Source organism: Dasypus novemcinctus, chromosome 3 (assembly GCF_030445035.2).
Source record: "Dasypus novemcinctus isolate mDasNov1 chromosome 3, mDasNov1.1.hap2, whole genome shotgun sequence".
In the NCBI taxonomy this organism is placed as follows: Eukaryota; Metazoa; Chordata; class Mammalia; order Cingulata; family Dasypodidae; genus Dasypus; species Dasypus novemcinctus.
Genome location: NC_080675.1, coordinates 6,501,579 through 6,524,092, shown reverse-complemented (window position 1 = coordinate 6,524,092; position 22,514 = coordinate 6,501,579). Strand labels below are relative to the sequence as shown.

At 42.1% G+C, this 22,514-nt stretch overlaps 1 protein-coding gene and 1 pseudogene across 9 annotated transcripts in view; one reads left to right on the top strand and one right to left on the bottom strand.

Moving 5' to 3' along the window:
* EVL (Enah/Vasp-like) overlaps positions 1-22,514 on the top strand; it is a 207,701-nt gene that overhangs the window by 74,126 nt on the left and 111,061 nt on the right. The window lies entirely within an intron of this gene.
* Positions 9,057-10,160, bottom strand: LOC139438069 (E3 ubiquitin-protein ligase RNF114 pseudogene; annotated as a pseudogene).

Below are 22,514 nucleotides of genomic sequence, written 5' to 3'. Positions count from 1 at the left end.
GTGTGTTATTCTATATCTGCTTGGACACTGGGAATCTGTATCTCTTTTTGTTGTGTCATCTTGCTGCATCAGCTCTCCATGTGTGCAGCATCACTCCTGGGCAGGCTGCACTTTTTTCACATGGGGCAGCTCTCCTTTACGAGGCACACTTCTTATGCGTGGGGCTCCCCTACACAGGGGACACCCCTGCATGGCACGGTACTCCTTGCGCACATCAGCACTGCGTGTGGACCGGCTCACTACACAGGTCAGGGGGCCCTGGGTTTGAACCCTGGACTTCCCATGTGGTAGGTGTGTGCTCTGTCAGTTGAGCCAAATCCACTTCCCTATTCCATTATTTTTTTAACGCAATCTTTTGAATCAGTTGTGAATGGTGTGTGTCTTACCCTGATTGCACTTCTCCATTTGGCTACATCTCGAGTGCTTAGTGGCCACATGTGGCCCATCCTGTCAGACGCTGTAGCTCTGGAATCCTGATAAACTGAGACTTTGAAAGTTATACTAACACAGAGAATCTCTGTGACATGGATGCATTTGGCAAATGCATTTAAAAGTGCTGGGCCAGATAGAATTTCCAGATTTATGGAGTATTCTTTCTCCCATATTAGATTTGCATTGATAATGGTAGTTTCAAATTACTCTGTGACTTGCTCCTTGTTTCTCTGTTACTGACAAGATCACACTGGAGATGCTACTTCCTTAAACTCAGTCACCTGTGAGCTCAGTGGTCTCCGACAGGATGAATATACCATTATAACACTTAGAGAGCTATCACAGGGCTCAGGGCCAATTCGTAGGCGTTTTCTGGTGGGAAGATCTCTTTGCAGAAGAGTGGATGGAAGTTGTTAATACATCCTTTGATGGTGCTTGAACCACAGTGTTGCATGTCATTTCAGGGACTTTTTTTTTTTTTTTTTAAGATTTATTTTTATTTATTTCTCTCCCATTCCCCCCCACCCCAGTTGTCTGTTCTCTGTGTTCATTCGCTGCGTGTTCTTTTGTCTACTTCTGTTGTTGTCAGCGGCATAGGAATCTGTGTCTCTTTTTTGTTGCGTCATCTTGCTGTCAGCTCTCCGTGTGTGTGGTGCCATTCCTGGGCTGGCTAAACTTTTTTTTTCGTGCTGGGCAGCTCTCCTTACAGGGTGCACTCCTTGCACATGGGGCTCCCCTATGCGGGGGACACCCCTGCGTGGCAGGGCACTCCTTGTGTGCATCAGCACTGCGCATGGGCCAGCTCCACATGGGTCAAGGAGGCCCAGGGTTTGAACCGCGGACCTCCCATGTGGTAGACGGAACGCCCTATCAATTGGGCAAAGTCCACTTCCCTTCAGGGGCTTTATGAATCTCCAAAACCCATCTGTGCATCTTGGGTTGGGAAACCCTCTTCGTACAAAGGTAAAGAACAGTACTTATGGTATGTGCCCATTTGCAAGGGGGGCGGTGGGGGATTCACAGGTGTGAATGTGCTTAGGCTAGTCGAGAGAGAATATACAAGAGACTCGCAAGAGAAGTTGCCTCTGGAGGGGGCTGGGATAGGAGGGAGATATTTTACTTGCAGGCTTTTAAAATATTTAATTTTTATGACATGCAACATTTCTTAAACATAGTAGTTTTGGCTTAAGCTTAAACAACAAACCCTTGCTCCAGAATCACTTGTTAAGACTGTGCAGAAAGCTTCACCTGAAGGCTTGAAGGGAAACGTGGATTGAACACTTCAGTCAGCCATCAGGCACTGTGGAAGACATGGTACTTGTCCCCTAGGAGCCCACAGTGCAAAGAGAGGCCTAGAAATAGATCATTGTAATTACAGTGTCATCAGTGAAGTGCCACAGACAAACCTAGACAAGGCTGGATATCCATGCACGGGTGGGGTTGGTGAGTTGTGCACAGCTTCCTGGAGAAGACAAAACCTACACTGTGTCCTCACAAATCAGCAGGAGCTATCCCAAGTGGGCACCGGCTTTCCAGCCTGAACGGGAGAAACAGCCTGGAGTCTACTCGGGTGAGGAGCTCCTCGGTGTAGCATGGCTCGTCAGTGTTGAGGCAGAGCCAGCCCAGGGAGACCCATGGTCCCACGGAGGTGGGTCTTTTTGAAGTTTTGTAGGAGTAAATGACCATCAGTTTTGCTTTTATCTAGATTACTCTTAGAGCTATGTGGCAGTGGATTTGAAGGAGATATAACTAAAGGCTGGGAAGCCAGGTAGGAAGCCTTTGAATTAGTCCAGGTGAGACCTGCTAAGATTTGACCTGGGTTTTCAGTGCTTGGTGAATAATTGAATATAAACAGGAGGGATAGGGAAGAGATTTCCAGATTGCTTGCCAAATGAATTGTGGTAGTGTTGATTAACATAGAAAATATTGGAAAAAGGCTAGGAATAGGGAAGATGAAAGAGTAACTCCAGCCAAAGAGCTGAGTGCAGTCGCAGAGGTTGGTGCGCCTCCGACGATGTAATTAAAGCCAGCTGTGAACTCCGAGTGGGGAGGGTTGTGGCTAACCAAGGAAGGGAAAGGGCCCTGAAAAGAGGGAGCCCACCTAGAGGTGGTCTTAATTTGGTCAGCCTAGCAATAGAAGCCAGCAGTAGGAGGCTTCACAATCACCTGAACATCCCTCACATACTCATAGGGGGCACTGAGGCCCGGACTGGTGGTCAGGCACAGAGACCCATGTCCAAGGCTCCCAGACCACTGAGCACAGAGCCAGGACTGGTGGCCCAAGTCTCAGGACTCTGAGGCCAGCATGCTTCCCTTTGGGCCACAGAAAGGGTGTCCCCAACTTAAAACATTATAGAAAATGCTCACACATAAACGTGGAATTGGTCTGGCCTTCTTCAGGATCTCAGGGTAAGCACCCAGAAGTAAGGTTTTTTTTTATTGTTAATTTTAGGCAGTACTGGGGATTGAACCCAAAACCTCGTACATGGGAAGCAGGCAGTCAACCACTGAGCTACATCTGCTTCCCAATGAGAGTTCGTTTTTTTGGTTTTTTTATTTGTTTGTTTGTTTAAGAGGTATCGGGATCAAACCTGGGACCTCTTACTTGGGAAGCAGGCGTTCAACCACTTGAACTACATCTGTTCCCCCAGTGGTAAGCTTTCATTGACAGTCACTACCCAAATGCCAGGCTATGGGAAGTTCTTTGAGATAAAAATAACCCTCATATTCATAGTGTGCTTTCCAGTATACCTGTGGCTTTCAAGTCCATTATCTCCTACCCTCTCTGCTTACTATGGCAGCATGATGACCACTCACGTGTTCTTAGAGGTGATGAAATAGGCCCAGGTCTAGACAGGTATCCCACTGTTACAAGTGGACAGAGCTCAGACTTGGACCCAGGTCTTCTGATTCCAGGGTCAGGGTATTTCCACCATAATGTGAGCTTCTCTCACATCAACTTTCCACCTTCCAGTAATCCTCTTTTTATGCATCAATAGTACATGTGCAGACCTGTGGCTACAAAGACCTCTCTCTAAGACTTGCTCAGTTTGGTAGTGGAGCAGTCCCATAAACAGTCCATTAAAGGACGTCTTTAATGAGCTCTGTCCTACAGAAGCATTGAACATGGATTTGACAGGAGCCGGAGGAGGTGCGGCCAGGCAGGGATCTGTAGAGGACCTTGCTGTGGTAGAGCCATTCCGCCAGAGACCGCGGTGACAGAGTCAAGAAACATTGAGGAGTTTGGCATGTCTGGATATGAGAAAGGTTTGGGATTTGAACCCAGGTCTTTGTGACCCTCTGCCCTGTTTTCAGTTGGCAACTCTGCCTCCCTGACTTGGGGGGTCCTTTGGGAAACAGTAGGAAATGAGTTTTAAAGGGTAGCCTGAGGCCACGTGGGAAGAGCCTTGAATGCCAGCTTAAGGCGGGGTTTTAATGTTATCTTACAGACACTGGGAAACCATTTCAGATTTTTGAGTGGATAAATGGTGTCATTCAGTCTGAGCTTAGAAAGTTCACTTTGCCAGGATTAAAGGGATGAGACTTGTGCAGGGCCTTTGCTGTTTGGGGAGTACCAGGATTTAAGCACTTCTAGTCAAACAGATCTTTGCTTCCTGAAGAGGTCCTTTACCTCCATGTCTGCCTTTTACCACCTTCAAAACCTTTCCCCCATCTACTTGTCAAAAAGCCTTCCCAGACATAAAGGTCTGGTAACAAACAAACAAGCACAAATGCCTCCTCTTTCATGCAGTCTTCCTGGATCCCTCCAGTTGAAACTGCTCTCTCTTGCCCACTCTGCCTAATACACAGCACTTAGCACATAGTGTTGTCTTGGATGTTGATTGAATACATGAATGAAGAGCCCCTTCTTGTATCTTTCCAAGTGCTTTGGTGGTTCAGGATCATTAAGAGTTGTGGAATTCCTATTGGGAACCAAAGTACACTGACAAGGAAGTTTGTGGATTCTCAGATCTCTAGAGGGCCATCCCTGATGATTGATTTATTTGCTGTCATGCTAACATCTCTTAGGAGTTATGTATCCACCACACACCTAGTGGCAATTGGGTCTGCTTTAGCTGACATATGCTGAGGTGGCCCTGAGGGCAGCTGGCAGCATTTACAGATGAATGTGACTGGTGTGTCTTCCCTTCCACATTCCCCTTGCAGAGTTCCTAGAGACATCTCTTCTGAATGAGTTTGGGTGGGACCTTGATTAAGGACAAATTTACTGACCATAAATTCAGAGTTGTAAAGGAGACTGAGGTTTGAGTAGGAAATAGAGGAGTTGGGTAATGTTGGCAACAATTTCTAGCAAGAGTTGAAATGTTTTGTGGACAGCTAGAGTTTATGGCTTTGGTATGAACTCTTTGAGGGTCTGATAAAAGGAGAAGCTGAGCACCATTCAGTAAGTGACTTCCAGGCCAGTGGCTTTGAGACGTTTCTGCTAAAACCTTCATCCAAAGGAAACAAAGCTCAGCTGATAGACATGCATGTTAGGATGAAAAGATTTTAAAAACAAATATGCAAGTTCATAGACTCCGGGCCAGGATGATATGATTTTTAAAAAAACCTTTTAACCATGAAGTCTGTTAGCTAGATCCACACTGATTAAAATGAAGTGGAATTCAGGTTATAGGACATTGAAGGGAATCCCCCAAACCAGGAAATGACTGTCAGGTGGTGGCTTTCACCTACTAGATACATACTCGACTTTGTGCAGACTGTAATTCTCCCTCTCTACTGAAAAGATCATATCACAACACAAGTTAGTAAGTATCATACTGCTGACATAGGGATAACTTTGAATTGGCTTTGGAAAGGGGAAAAATGTAACTCTTGCAGACTTTGATACTTCCTAATAATTACTGGCAATGCAATTTTCTGTACTTTCCCGACACACCAGTGAGTTAAAATCCCTTAGGTGTAATTACAGCTAGAAATCCCTATGCATTAGCGTAAACTGACCTCAGAATGAATGATGCCAAGTATTACTAATAGAGAAACGCCAGCCACGCTTCACACTTCTGACAAGCTTCTCTGACAAGTGAAATGTTCTACTTTCTAAGAATCTTTCCTGTTCTTTTTTTTTTTTTTACCAGTTGGATAAATTATGGAATTTATTTTACCTTTTAAAAGCCAGAACATTATAGATTTTGCTTTCTGGGAAGTCATCTTATTAGAAATAGATGAAGTATACGTAATAGAAGAAAATAAGTCAAGTTCTCTGTACCACTAGCGAGAGGGACATGCTCTAATCATTTCCCTCAAAGAAAGGTTTTGTCAAATTTTCCTCCAAACTTTACAAAGATAATCTCAACTCCAGGAATTTTTTAAAATGTATTTTTATTACAGAAGTTGTGAACTTACAGAACAATCATGCATATATGTAGAATTTCCATACAACAACCCTTCAACACACACACCATGGTGGAATATTGTTAATCTACAGATTATGAGATAATAGCATCAGACTTTTACCACCAGCCATTGTCCATGGCATACATTTTGCACACTTTCTCTATGTCTCCCCTTTATGAATACAGTATATCTTTGGCATTGATGAAAAATATTACAGTATTGCTGTTAACCCCAGTCCATTGGTCACACCAATTGTATTTTCCGCATGCTTCTCCACATTCCCACCACCATGCAATAGTGGCATACATCCATTCTAACTCACAGAAGGACGCTCTTGCATCTGTACCATCAACCACAATTCTCATCCACCTCTGGGTTCACTGTATTATTCAGTCCCTAGATTATTCTCTAGCTTTCTTTCAATACACATTTATATCCTATGGCAGTTTGATATTGTGTATAAATTCCAAAAATAGATACTGGATTATGTTTGTAAACTGATCTGTCTCTCCAGGCATATTAGATTATTCTGGATTCAGAGGTTTCACTTTTACTTGATTAAATAATGAGTGAGGCTTTGATTGGGCCACATCTGTAGGACGTTGCATCCCTGCCCCTTTGGTGGGTGGGGACTCATAGAGAAACCGCACTACAGAGAAGGAAGTTTGAGCTGGAGCCTGGGAAGTGAACACACTGAACAAGAACATAGGGGAATAGAGATGGCTCCACAGACACAGCAGAGGCTCCCTGGGAAGAGAGACCAGCTGTTCGCCTGATAGTCTACAGCTGACCTTGTGGGGCGACGCAAGCCTGAGCCCGGAGAGAATCAAGCCCTGGGGAGAGAGACAAAGCCTAGACAGCCCGATGACCTACAGCTGATATTGGAAGAAGCTGGGACCACGGAACCTTCAGAGGAAGAAGGTGGCTCTATGTCAGCAAACATCTTGCTCTAACACTTGACAACAGACTTTGGTGAGGGAAGTAATTTATCCTGTATGGACTGGTAACTGAGCTTCTACCCCAAATAAATACCCTCTATAAAAGTCAACAGATTTCTGGTATTTTGCGTCATCACCCCTTTGGCTGACTAATACACACCTGTAGACTACCCTTTTCAGCCACACTTCCATTTATAAACTAGCGGCTACTCACTATAATATGTTACCATCAACTCTATCCATTTCCACACTTTTACAGTCAAGTTAAATTAGCATTAGTAGTTCTTCTCAGCCCTCCTCTTATCTCCTAATAACTTGTACTCTAGGTTTTAACTTCATGCATTTATTCTTCTTATTTAGTTCATATCAGTGTCGACTCCAGGAATTTTCAGTGAACTTTTTCCAGAAATTATAATGGAGAAGCTGATCTTAACATTTGGGTCCTCCCAAACAACAGCACATTAGAAAAACTTATTGCCCCAAATGGGCGCAGTCTCCACTGATGACCAGTCACTGCAGCTATTTCCTGGCGGGCAGGGGAAGGCCCACAGCCCTCCACCATGTGCAGCCTCAGCTGCTGACTGGAGTTGGATGTGAAAAAACAGACCTAATTCCCATATGTCTTCTGGTTGATCAGAGATTCTGCTCCTACAGTTAGGCTGACAGCTTTTTAGCCTTTTTTTTAAATCTCTGTTTATGAAATACCTTTAACTTCAAATGTCTTGATCTATTACCAAAGCAGGTTTCCAGGAGATCTCTTTTGTTAACAGCTGCTCATCAGGAGATGTGTTTTGCCTTTATGAATTGTCTATCTTATTATGTGAGACAACTGGATGTGATATCAGATCTCCTTTAACTTCTCTTTGTGTTTAGAAATCAGGTTTCAAATCCATTTGCAGGTTGAAATCATATGAAACCATTTGTGACAGAAAAACAATACTAAGTTTAATCTAAGTCACCAAATAGAAGATAAAAGAAGCAGTATCCACTGGAGTCTCCTAGTTTCCTTCTTATTGAGGACTCCTTTTCAACTTCAGGAATGAGAACGTAAGCAAACCCCAAATAAAGAGGTGTAACAGACATTCAGAAGTACCTCATTGGCTTGAAAATCAGAACCTAAAAGCTAGGGCCCTCCTACTGCTTAGGGCACCTCCTCCCCACTTACAGATACATTAGTTTTTAACTTTCCTAACCTAGAAGCACCTATTTTCACTAATAATATATGGTTATACCTTATCTTTAAAAAGCACCATACAGGCATTTGACTGAACCAGTTAATTTTAAGGGTGTATAGGAAAATATCACTAATCCAAACTTCCAGCATCAGACCATTGCTATTCATCAGAATATTCATCCCAGCAGGACTTCTGAAATGCTCCCTAGAATGGTAATCCCAGCTTCTGGCACCTGCTGCCAATGATAAACTAACTAGAAGTGCCTTGGTATGCTGGGAGTTTCATCATAGACCAGTGTGCCCCCACCAGAGCTCACCTATCTCAGGTACTAGGGAAGGAGACACTTGTCTCATTTGTGCTGTTCGTGACCCAGAAAAGATCCTGGTTGCCCTGGAGGATCTGAGAGATGAACACTGGATGGGAGAAACAAGTGGGACACAGGAACAGGTGGAGAAACTGCATTCTCTTCCAGCGTACCTCTAGGAAGTTGCTGAGGATGAATAAAAGGCTAGACCATGTGACAAACAAGGTTAACAGTGGGGAAAAACAGCTTTGGCAGGAGCCCAAAGAAAAAAGAGGGCTCTGAGCTGGGGACCCTATTCCCCTGACCTTAATGCTATGGCTCAATCCTAGGTCTGTTGTACGTTTAAAGTGTATGAGTCAAATGTCTCATGTTAACATGTAATGAGGGAAGCAGATGTAACTCAACAGAGCATCTGCCTACCATATAGGAGGTTCAAGGGTTCGATACCCAGGGCCTCCTGGTGTGGTGAGCTGGCTCACGCACAGTGCGGCTGCACGCAAGGAGTGCTGGCCCATGCAGGGATTCCCCACGTAAGGGTGCCCCCGAGCAAGGAGTAGCCCCTGCACAAGGAGAGCCGCCCCGCACAAAACCGCAGCCCACCCAGGAGTGGTGCCACACACATGAAGAGCTGATGCAGCAAGTTGACACAACAAAAAAAAGAGAAACATCCCCAGTGCCGCCAGATGAGAATACCAGTGGACATAGAAGTACACAGAGCAAATGGACACAGAGAGCAGACAGTGGGGGGGGGGGGGCGGGGAGAGAAATAAATAAATCCTTTTTTTAAAAAAACAAAACGTAATGAATGGAAGCTTTGGAGCACAAGACAGATGACAGAGCCTGTACTCACTAATCGATGATGGAGTGCTGCAACACCCAATTCATCATGTCCTCTTAATCCACATCGTAATGCGTAAAAGTGTCATAAGAAAACCGGTGCCGGCGCTGGATATGTTCAATGAAGTTGGCACTGTGGTAGCTGGGGTCTCCCCAGGGCGTCAAGGCACAGATGGGACAAATCACAAATCTGGTATCTGTGCTGTGGGATGATTTGTAGTGTTCCCCAAGTCCTTCCTGATCAAAGTTCTTCTCAGGCGGTGAGGGCAAGGAAAGGTCTAATGGTTTGAGATATTCCTTGGCTGAAGAGATTCATCCTTCATGGTAGCCTTCACACCATCTATGATGTAATTCTGGTATTTGCAACAGATAGCCGCATGAGCCCGGATCCTGGATAGGAAATTTTATGGCAGTCATGATAAGAAGTCTGTGCTCTCGATCTGCTGCTTGAGCTCTGTGGCTCAGATGCCAGGTGCCAAGCACTGCGCCACACCCCTCAGACAGGTTTCTTCAGCTCCAGACATTCGTGCAGGCATGCAGAGCAAAAGACGTGTCCTCAGGACACCTGCACCGGCCTTTTTTTTTTTAAACTGTTTCTGTTTTTGTTTTTAAGATTTATTTATTTCCCCCCTTCCCCCTCCAGTTGTCTGTTCTGTGTGTCTGTTTGCTGCGTCGTCTTTGTCTGCTTCTGTTGTGTCAGCAGCACGGGAAACTGTGTTTCTTTTTGTTGCATCATCTTGTGTTATTTTCTCCCTGTAGGCAGCGCCATTCTTAGGCAGGCTGCACTTTCTTTCACGCTGGGCGGCTCTCCTTACGGGGCGCACTCCTTGCGCTTGGGGCTCCCCTACGCGGGGGACACCCCTGCGTGACAGGGCACTCCTTGCGCGCATCAGCACTGCGCATGGGCCAGCTCCACACGGGTCAAGGAGGCCCCGGGTTTGAACCGCGGACCTCCCTTGTGGTAGGCAGATGCCCTAACCACTGAGCCAAGTCCACCGCCCTGCACTGGCCTCTTGAACAGCTCCAAACACATGGGACAGGTGAGGCGGCCCAGGGGATCGGCCACTGCAGCCCTGTCCACTGTGCACCACCTTCACAGTCCTGCTGCTGTGCCATCGTTTTGCTGCAGCTGCCTGTTCGTTAATTTATAAGCAGAGTCAGAGGAAGAAACCTAGACCCAGACAAGCTGAGGCATCGAATCGTTTTAGGGAGTCAGTGCCGGGAGTGCTCAGGTGGCCCTCTAGTCCAGACCCCTCATTTTAAAGATGAGGAAGGGTAAGTGGTTTGCCCAAGGTAGTAGAGCAAGTTGAGTTTCTCTCCTGACCCCCACGCTCAGTGCGCATCCCAGAAGACCCTCCATTCTGAAGGCTGCGCAAGGCCGCCTCAGCATGGCCAGGGAGCAAGCCCTGCTGCCTCCAGGGTTGCGGTGGAGCCACGCTTCCTAAGACCATGGTAGCATGATAGCAAATTAAATCAGTGAGCAGCAAATTTTCTTTTAAAAGCATCAGGAAATTTGGACAAAGATATTTTTAAAGGGCTCCGTTTTTTTGAAAATTAATTCATTAAAAAAGTAATTACATTTCCCCTCAACCCAGCCTAAGAAACTGAGCTATACTTGCTGCTAGTAACTGCTTTTTTGGGCCACACTTAAAAACAGCATCTCAATTTTAGGAAGAGATGTTTTATATAGACCGCAGTCATTCTTTAGAGCAGGAGTGTGCTTAAAGACAGTTTCATTGTCAGGCCGGCACTGGTGCCTAGAGAGGCAGGCGCCGAGCCTAAAGAGCCATGCCTGGTCTCCGATACACAGAGCAGAGCCCAGTCCTGCACATCTGCATCCCCAGGCCTCTTGCATATCATTTCCTTTGATCAGAAGGCTTTGCGTGCTTGCCCCTTTGGCCAGCACCATGTCCCCTGCCTGGTCACATGCTGTCTCCTTTAGGCCACAGGAGAGCCCTTTTAGATAGAGATGCCTCTTCTACCTGCTTGGGCTACAGGGGTTCAGGGAACAGCCAGCTGGCGTAGGGCACTGGATTACCTAAAAGAATATTTACATTTCACTTCTGCATCTGTTAAAAAAGTATGTGACTTTGGGTAAAGCATTTCACTTTTCTAGGCTTCAGAAAATAAAAATACTTAGCTTTGTGTTTCCTGCCTCGCTGGCATGGGAGTGGACAAAGCGTATGAAACTTGCTTCTTTAAATGCAGATCACTAATGTTCTGTCTGGGCATCAAAAATATACTGACAACTGCCCCCTCTTTTTTTTTTCTCTCCTTTCTTCCCTCTCTGTTTTAGTCTGCAGTTGGAGTGCTTGTATTAGGATTTGAGTTTTTCTTGCAGCATCAGTCATCACCTTTCCTGCTCTTTCCTTAGGCCACCAGGTAGAGCCTACATATGGCAATACCTTGGGAAACCTGAGCGAGGTGCTAAGTCCCAAGAGATCTCAGTTCATGTTGCAGCCCAGCCATGCCTTCCTGTGGACGTTTCGGCTGGTAGCTTCCCTCTGTGGGTATCTGTTTCCTTGACAGCAGTCTTCCTGGCCTCAGCATGATTGATATTGGGGACCAGTGAATTCTCTGTGGTGGGAGGTTGTCCTGTGCATTGCACGATGTGTAGCAGCATCCCTGGCCTTCCCTGTTATAACAGCCAAAAATGTCCCCAGACATTGCCCAGTGTCCTCTGGCGGTTAAATCATCCCCATCCCCCATCGGAAGTCTCTGCTGATGTAGTACAATAGGGGTAGTAATAACAATCCATGGGGCTGACTCGAGTGTGAAGTACTTTCTAGGATCTAGTACATAATCCTTCTCCTGCCTTAATACTCTGCTTGCTGCCTGTTCACGGTCATCTTTTCCAACTGTCCAGGCTGATTGGAGGACCCTCTCCATCTCTCCCTGCCATTACCCCATCATTGTACTCACCGTATTGTATTATATACTTCATCTTTTTGAGGGCAAGGACTGCATTTTATTTATTTAACTTGAATCCGTGGTGTTCTGCATGGTGTGTCATTTAGTAGGTGCCCAACACGTTTGTTAAATGAATAAATCTCTCGTATAGATAGAGTATTTTTTAGTTTGCGGAATAACTTTTCACATCCATTTTCTCATTTGCTCCTCACCAGAACTCTGCCAAGTAGAAAGCCTGGGATTATGACTCCCATTTTATTGTAGGTGAACAGACGCTCAGAGAGGTGGAGCTGGGACCGGGAGTTGGGTTTCCCGGCGTTCTCTATGGCACACTGCCCATAGGAGGAGCTGGGTGAGGGGACTATGTGTGAACTGCAGTGTTACATCATTAGTTTCCCACCTCTGTCCTGCCCAGGGCATATCACTGAGACTAAATAGTCAGTGATGTTTGTTTTCCCTGTGTGTCTCTGTTTGTGGGTAATTGGTAAAATGAATTATGGGATGAATCAGTGGATTCGTGGAAATCTCTGAGGCCACTGTGGACACCAGTGATCTTACGTATTCTTGACAACTTCTTGCTCTAGCCATTTCCCAAATTTAATGAAATCCAGGTTTATTTCCAGCCTAAATAGAACAATAGGTCACCTAGAAGCAGCTCAGAGAAGAAATAAAATCTTCAGATTGGTTTGGTGTCTTTGTCCACATTTTCATTGAAAAAACAAGAATTAAAATGTCAAATTCTCGGATTCCTTTCTCTTTAAAGACCTCTGAGACAGCAAAACTGAAAAACCAAACCCAGGAGACTGTTTATATAAGGAGGCATTTGGTTATTCATTCTTCAGCAAACACAATGTTAATTAAGAATTTTGACAAACAATATAGAAAGGCATCCTGGACTAAGCATCAAGAGGCTTGGTTTCCAAACTCAATTTTGCAACCACTGTTTTGAGACCTTGAGCAGGTCTTTTTCTTTCACATGGCCTTGGCTTCTTCATGTTAAATGAGGGCATTAAGGCTGAGAACAAAAACAAGTCATTGTTCAAAACAACTGTCTTGCGTAGATCCCATAACTCTGGTTCTTGTATTTCATTGGATCCAACAGTCCATGACTTTTGACCAGTGACTTTAATCCATTTATAGTATGGTACTATTACATTAGCACAGCGTCTTTAAATTGGGGCACATTTATTCCTGGGAGTACATAAAGACTTCCTGGGGATACATTGGCAAGGGTAGTTTTAAAGGAATCAGTTTCCTAATTTCCCATTTCCATATATATTATAACCTAATACCCATTGGTCTAAAAATGTGCCTGTGAGCTCTTGGTTGTTCATTCTCATATCACCTTCTACAGTTGCTCTTCCTATCACATACCCTTTTCAAGTCTTAACTATGATTCATTGCCTCTAAGAGAGCTATAGTGAAGATGGTAGGTCTTATTTCAGCTAGCCTCCAAATTCATGGCATAGACTCATCTAGCTAATCTGAGTTTATCTTTTTATTGAGATGAAATTCACGTAAAATAAACCCTGTTTAATGAACAATGTAATGAGATTTAGTACATTCATAATGTTGTACACCTTACTACCTCTAATTTCAAAACATTTTCATCACCCCGAAAGGAAACCTCGTAACCATTAAGCTGTTACTCCCCATTATTTTGGATGTTAAGTGAAAGTTCTTTGGGTGATGAGCCAAGAATACATGAAAGGACAGCTCTGTTAGATCAAAGGCCCTGGAGGGGGAGAAGGGAGAATGAGGGCAGTGGAAACCCCCCCCTCCCACCCCCACTTACATAACCTAGTCTCCTGCAAGAGTTCGTGGAGGAGGGGGGAGGAAGAGCAAATGTGGATCTGGGCTCTTGACTTTATTAGTAGTTACCCAGAGGGGAGAGCTAGGGCTTTCCTGTAGATCCTGGTAATTGGCAGTTACAAACCATTCAGCACAGAAAGCAGAAACCAAGGGCCATTTGGAGATTCTGAGGGCAGCTTCTTATCATCCAAGCTATCTGAAAGTACCTGCCCTGCTAGTAAAGTATGGTTCTTAAAAGGGCAAAAGCTTATCTTCCAAACCACAGAGGTACAGGCCTTGCTGTTTGCACTTATGCCTAGCGCAGGGCCAACTGGGGTGGATGCTAAAAAGGGAAACTTATTACTAAGCCAGGCAGGATGACAAGGTACCACATTTAATTTATTTTTTTGCCATTATACCCATTCTCCCTTTCCTCTATCCCCTGGCAACCACCAATTTGCTTTCTATCTTTATGGATTTACTATTCTAGATATTTCATATAAATAGAATCATATGTTACCATTTGTGTCTGGCTTCTTGCACTTAATGTTTCTGAGGTTTGTTCTAGTAGCATGTATCAGTACTTGATTCCTTTTTATGGCTGAATAATATTCTGTTGTATGCATGTATCACAATTTGTTTATCCATTCATCCATTGATAGGCGTTTGGGTTATTTCTACCTTTTGGCTATTTGAGAAGTGCTGCTGTGTGCATGCATGTACATATATTTGTTTTCAATTCTTTGGGGATATATTCCTGGGAGTGGAATTTCTGCGTCATATGATAATTCTGTGTTTAACTTTTTGAGGAACCACCAAACTGTTTATCACAGTGACTGCACCATTTCACATTCCCACCAGCAACATATGTAGGTTTCAATTTCCCCCAGCCTTACGCACACTTGTATTTTCCATTTTTATAGTTATAGCCATCCCAGTTGGTGTGACGTGATATCTCCTTGCAGTTTTGGTTTACATTTCCCTGTTGACTAATGATGTCAGCCATCTTTCCATGTACTTGTTGTCCAATTGCATATCTTCTTTGGGGAAATTTCTTTTCAGATCCTTTGCCCATTTCTAATTGGATTGTTTGGCCTTCTGTTTAATCATTGTTTTAAGAATTCAGAAGTATGGCTTACACAGTGATCTGCATAAGCAGTTGAAAAATTTGAGTTGAAAAATTAGGTCAAACCTTAAATCTGATTTGACTGAATGGTTTTACAGAGGAAACTTGTTCATAAATTGAAACAGATTCTGCTTACATTTTAAATTGCATTTACAAATTTAGTTAACATTTAAAGCTCATACATTATATGTTGTTTCTACATATTACATCTTTTTCAACCATTTAAACTTGAAAAACTATAGATGCCATCTTAAAAATATACAAGGGGATGCATAATTTTTCAAAATATTTTAAGGGATACACAAGCAAAAAGAAAAATTAGAAGACCAGAGTAATACCTCTTATTTTTGTTATTGTTCTGTATTTTCCATTTTTCATGCTCTTCTCCTTGGCTTTTTTTTTTCCCTGTCTTGACTCCTAATGTATATATTAACATTTTTTCAAACAAATTGACAACTCTAGGTTCTATTTTTATTCTCCTGGTTGTTACTTCCAACTTAAGACCCGTGCATATTCTTTTTTCCTTATCATTGTTTTAAAGCTTGTCAATGTCTGTGTCTTCCCTGAATCTTTAATATTCTCTTATCTCTTTCCCTCTTTTCCTAATAGAGTGAACACACACACACACATACACACACACACAAGTTGGTATATCTGGAATTTCTGTCCCAAAATTACAGATACACTTCTTTAAAAAATGGCTGTTGATTTTCATTGCTTATTCAAACACAATTACACCTCAGGAAATAAGAAACTTTACTAGATTATTGTTTCATTTTTTAAAAACCACTTTACAGTGTCCAATTCAGTGGTATTTAATATAGTGACAGTGTTTTGCATCCACCACCACTATCTAGTTTAAGTAAACTTTTTTTTTTTAAGATTTATTTTTTATTTATTTCTCTCCCCTTCTTCCAATCCCCCCATTGTCTGCTCTCTCTGTCCATTCACTGTATGTTCTTCTGTGACCGCTTCTATTCTTATCAGCGGCACTGGGAATCTTTGTTTCTTTTTGTTATGTCATCTTGTTGTGTCAGCTCTCCATGTGTGCAGTGCCACTCCTGGGCAGGCTACACTTTCTTTCACACTGGGTGGCTCTCCTTACGGGGTGCACTCCTTGTGCATCAGGCTCCCCTATGCGGGGGACACCCCTGCTTGGCATGGCACTCCTTGCACGCTCAGCACTGCCCATGGGACAGCTCCACAGGGGTCAGGGAGGCCCGAGGTTTGAACCGTGGACCTCCCATGTTGTAGGCGGACGCCTAACCACTGGGCCAAGTCTGCTTCCCATAAGTAAACATTTTCATCACCCCAAAAGGAACCCATACCCTTTAAGCAGTCACTCCTCATCTCCCCTCCTCCCCCCACCCATGGGGACCATTAATTTGTGCTCTGTTTCGATGAATTTGCCCATTCTGGATATTTTTTATCAGTGGAATCATATAATATGTGACCTTTGAGTCCGGCTTCTTTGATGTAGCATGTTTTCAAGGTTTATCCATGCTGTACCAAGTTATCAATGCTTCATTCCCTTTCATGGCTGAAAAATACTTGTATGTACCCACTTTTCATAACTTATTTCTTTGTAGGTAAATTTTCTTTCTTGCTGGAATATATCCATTAAAAGTTCTTCCAAAGAAGGACAATACCTGGTAAACTTTCTGAGATCTTGTATGCCTGAAAATGTGTATATTTCTTCCTCATGTTTAAACAAAGTTTAATCTATAAATTTTAAGGTTCAAAGTTCTTTTCCTTCAGCTTTCTGAACACTATATCACATTGTCTTGCTGTAGCCAGAGTGAAGTTGGTCTTATTTTTATTCATTTGCAGGTACTCCGACTTTACATGGTAAGCTTTTAGAATTTTCTCTTTGTCTTAGATGTTCTTAAATTTTTACGTAATCAGTGTGTGTGTGTCATATACACACACACACACATATCAATTCTATTTGACAGCCTGCTGGCCCTTTCAATTTCAGCTCTTGTACTCTTCTTGAATTCTGGAATAATTGCAGTCATCAGTCTTCCAAATATTTGATCTCTTTGTTTTTCTTTCCATCTGTCCTGGTTTGAGTCTTTGGTGGATTCCAGAAAATTATTTTCTTAAGCTAACCCGCTCCTGTACGTGTGAACCTATTGTATGTGGAACCTGTTCAAACTACTCCCTTTTCAAATGATGCGTTTTGGAAAACAAGGCCACATCTGTACCCTCACTGTTCTGTTACTGAATCCCAGGCCTTTCAGCAAAACAGCTTAATGAACACTCCAAACATCAACAATGTGCCAAGAATTGTAAAAGATCCACTATGTGCCAAGAGTTATAAATAATTAGTAAAACATGGTAACCCCTACTTGAAGGATAATGCTCCATGATACCTAAATCGATAATATTACAAAGTACAGGAGAAGGACAGCAGCAAGAATAATTTTGTGTCTTGGGAGCTCAATAAACATGCCATTGAAGAAGTGATATGTAAACTGGAGTTTGAACGGTGAACTCACGTTTGATGCAGATGGGATAGGATGTTGTTTTAGATGGGAATAGTGTGTACAAAGGCACAGAAGCCTGGACCACCAGATGTGTGCAAGGAATGAGAAGGTATTTACCAACCCCCAGAATTCAATAATTATATTTCACCTTTCCCCTTTACCTTCCTTTTCTTCTCCCCTTATATGATAAAAGACATATATGATGACTTAGGTGATGAAAGATTGTAACGTATCCTCAGGGAAGTCTAAGGCTTGGATGTTAGTGAATAGCCATATTGCATTGACTTTCAGAGATTGCGCAGATGATATCAGGAGATAGTTATTTTATCATTTTCAATTTGTTGCTGCTGTTCTTGTTTCAACCAGGTTCTATAACTCTGGTAAGAAGGCATTTCTGAGGGCAAGTCCCAGACCACAAAAACATGATTCGGAGTTTGTCATCTTTGCTTTCTTCTCACTGGTATGAACAATATGTTTGGACATCACAGAGCAGGCTTAGGCAGGGCCTAGCAGCAAGAGCAGGAAATGAGCTGTGTGAGTGAACCTGAAAGGAAAGTGCTTTAGTATCTTGTAACCACCTGAGACTTTTAAGAAACGCCTCTAACGCAAAGTCATTGAGAATTCAAGAATCTCAACTGGATCTAATTTCCTTTTTTTTGAGCCATAGTTGAAATTCTAAGACTCAAAAACAATGACAGCATAAATAAAATATATTTTAAAGCCTTGTGGAGCATTGCTATTAATAATAGTATTTCATAATCTGTCAGTGATGTAATTAATTCTGTGTAGCTTCTTCTCCATCCCTTTTTCTCCATTCCCAGGGCACAAGGGCCGTCTACTCTGAACACCTTGTTTTCACCGTTAACACAAATTCTCATGAAAAGCAAGTATTATACAAGCATAATTTATTGCTGTATTTCCTAGTGAGAGACTCTTTTATCCTAAAACATCCCACTGAGAGAAGAAAAAAGAGATTAGTTGTTTACAGAAAAGGAACCTAAGGTCCACAGAAATAACATGACTTTCCCAAATCATACATCAAGTCTTTCAACTCTATCTCTTGAGTAGAGTCTCTTTCATCATAGCTTCCTCATTTGTTTTCAGCTCATTATGCTTTGTATTGGGGTCTAGCCACATGGAAAACTCTTCTTTCAATTCAAGTCAATGTAATTATGTTTGTTAAGCTTTTGCTATGTTCAAGATCTAGAGTCAATGCTTTAGATTTAAATATCCTATGTGAGTTATAGTGCTGTTTCTCTTCATTGATTCATTTATTCATGCATATTCATTCTTGTAGTAATAACATCTAGTATATTTACTATATACTCAGTAGTATACTGTGTGCTGAGCACTCAAGGAATTCATGGTAATATATTATAAGGTGCTACTTTAAAAAGGACGCATTTTGTAACTCTCTCATTAAATTGCTGTTCAAGTGCCAACTGATACTACAGATACTATCATACTTTTCCAACATTTTCTATTGACCTGACATGATTGATTTAGGAATTGGTACTTTGCCTACAGTCCATAGTTATTAATAAGGCTAATCCTTTCATTGACTAGATGAGGAAGCCAGGATCAAGAGTGGGGAAAAAATGCCCAAGGATATACCGCATGTTAAAAATACACCAAGTACTAGAGTACATTCTCACGATAACTTATCCAGGAATCTTTCCACGTTTCTAGCCCCTTCTCATAATTCTACTCAAGTGCTTTATTAATGCTAGATGGTAGAGTTTTAAAATACCCCCAGAAGGTTCACTCATGCCTTACAGGGTAAGGAACTGGAGAAGAGAGAACTTTTTGGTGGGGAGAAGGGCATCAGAGCTCCCTGCATAGGATTTGTCGAAGAACTGACTGTGCAGGTACAGAGTGACAATCTCCCCGAGGCCTAGCAAAGATTGCCTGTTATGGGTCTAAGAGCTGAATGTTAGTACCAGAGGTCAGGTAGTGTTTGTTGGGAGGATATGTTGGAGATCCAGCTCAACCTGAAAAAAGAGACCTCACTGAGCACCTCAGGCATTTGGTTATGACTTCGTAACAGCCACCACATTTCTAACCCATGCCTTAGGAGTAGGGATCATACACTAGAGTAAGGACTGACAACATGCTAGTACTAAATTCAGAATGGAAATAGAACTTAAGAATTAACCAAGCCTGACAGTACCAAAAATTACTGCCAGTAATTTACCTGCCTGCCAAAACTAACTCAACACCAGTTAAAGAAAAACAACACAGTCTAGACCTTCTGCACTGTATCATTAGCAATGTCCAATATATTTTTAAAAATTAGTGGAAATGTAAAGGTTCAGAAAATGTGACCTATACTTAGGGACAAAAGCAGTAAATAGGTCCTGAGATGGCCCTGAAATTGGAATTAGCAAGCAAATAACTTTAAAGCAGCTATTATATACATGTTCAAGGACTTACAGGAAAAGATTAATAAAATGACAAACAGATGGTAAAGCTAAACAGAGAAATGGAAATTATTTTAAAATTTACCAATTGAAAATACTGATACTAAAAATGAAAAACACTGGATGGGATTAAAAATTAATGAGACTGGGAAGTAGACTTGGCCCCATGGATAGAGTGTCCATCTACCACATGGGAGGTCCGCAGTTCAAACCCCGGGCCTCCTTGACCCATGTGGAGCTGGCCCATGCGCAGTGCTGATACACGCAAGGAGTGCCCTGCCACGCAGGGGAGTCCCCGTGTAGGGGAACCCCACGCACAAGGAGTGTGCCCTATAAGAAGAGCCACCCAGCGTGAAAGAAAGTGCAGCCTGCCCAGGAACGGTACCACACACACAGAGAGCTGACACAACAAGATGATGCAACAAAAAGAAATACAGATTCCCATGCTGCTGACAACAACAGAAGCAGACAAAGAAGAACACGCAGCAAATAGGCACAGAGAACAGACAACTGGGGCTGGGGGGAAGGGGAGAGAAATAAATAAATAAATCTTTTTTAAAAAATTTAATGAGATTGCTGAAGAAATGCTGAATAGATTTGGAGACAGAGCAAAAGAAATCACTTAATCTGAAAATAGCGGGGGCGGGGGGGGTGAAAAAAATTAACAGAACCTGAATGACCTGTGGGATATTATCAAGAGGTCTAACATTTGAATAATTGGAATCCCAGAGAAAAAGGAGGGAATGTGCAGGATAAAAATATTTGAAGAAAAAATGGCCTCAAATTTGGTGAAAAACATATATGTTTGAAAAACATATCCATGAATTGAACTCGAAGCAGGATAAATACAAAGAGAACATCATAGTCATACTGCTGAAAACCAACAAAAAGAGAAAATATTAAAATTGGCTAGAGGAAAAAAGATATGTACAAGGGAACAATGATAAGAATGATGGCTAACTTCTCATCAGAAACTATGGATGTCAGAAAACAGTGGAACAGCATGTTTAAAGTGCCAAAAAGAAAAAAAAACAAATCTTAAAATTCTTTATTAAGAAAAAACACCTTCAAGAATGAAGGCAAAATAAAGATACTTTTCAGCTAAAAGAAAACTAAGAATTTTTTGGCCAACAGACTTGCTGTACAAGAAATGCTAAAGAAAAGGTCTTCAGGCAGAAGAAAAAGAATACCAGAAAACTAAGATCTTCAGGAAAAAATGAAGAGCAGCAGAAAGAATGAGTTAATATCTAGGAAAATATAAAAGACTATTTTATCTTAATTTCTTTAAAATATATATATGACTATTATAGCATATTGAATTACATATTCCAATTTGGACATGTTCTTAGTCGTGATTTGCATCCTTGTGGGTGTGAATTCATTATGAAGAGGGCTTCTTGAAGATGTTCTTTTTTGTTAAGGTGTGGCCTAACTAAACAAGAGTGCATCTTAATCTGGGTTAACGGAGGCCGTATAAATACTAGGCCACAGGTAGAAGCAGAAAGTCAGCAGGAACCCAGAAGAGAAAGGAGAGGACATCACCATGTGCTTAGGAAAGCCAAGGAACCCCAAAGATTGCTGGCAAGCCAGACTAGAATGCCAAGTCTTTGGGAAGAAAGCATGGCCTTGCTGATGCCTTGATTTTGGACTTCTTGCTTCTGAACCCATGAGCTAATAAATTCCTGTTGTTTAAGCCAACCTATTGTGTGGTATTTTTTATAGCAGATCAGGCAAACTAAGACAAGTATTGAAAACAAAAAATATATAACCTTGTGTTATAGTATTTATTATATGAATATGTAATATACGTAATGTCTATGCCATAAAGAATGGGAGAGGAAAATGAAATTACACAGTCGTAAGGGTCTTATATATTTAATGAAGTGGTACAATATTAATTCTAAGTAACTCATGTTGTTTGGGGTTCTTCGTCTCTCTGTCCCTCACCCTCCTGGGAGTTGCACAGCACTGTCCTGGTTTGCTGGTGCCCAAAGCAGGTTACTCGGACAGCTTTTGTCCCTTTCTCCATTGCTTTTTGTAAATGAGTTGAGCTCTGCCTGCCTACTTCAAGCCATCTTCCTGCAACTCCTTCAGCACCCTTTCTTGATTTAAAACAAAAACAAAAACTTCAAAATACAGATATTACAAGTATAGAAGGAAAGTTCCTCAACATAATAAAACACATATATGAAAATCCCACAGCCAACATCGTATTAAATGGGGATAGATTTTTCTCTTAAGACTGAAACAAGACAAGGCTGTCCACTGTCACCATTGTTATTCAACATTGTACCCGTAGTTCTAGCTCAAGCACTTAGGCAAGGGAAAAAAAAGTGTATCCAAACTGGAAAAGAGGATGTAAAACTCTATTTGCAAATGACATTATCATATATTTAGAAAATCCCAAAATATCTACAACGAAACTATTAAAGCTAATAAATGAGTTCAGCAAAGTGGCAGGATACAAGAACAACATGCAAATATCAGGAGCATTTCTATACACTACTAATGAGGAAGCTGAGAAGGAAATCAAGAAAAAAAATTCCATTTACAATAGCAACAAAAAGACTCAAATATCTAGGAATTCATTTAACCAGGGTAAAGGACCTATATACAGAAAACTACAAAATACTGCTAAACGAAGTCAGGAAAACTTAAACAAATGGAAGGACATTCCATGTTCAGGAATTGGAAGACTGAACATCGTGAAGATGTCAAGTCTATCAAATTGATT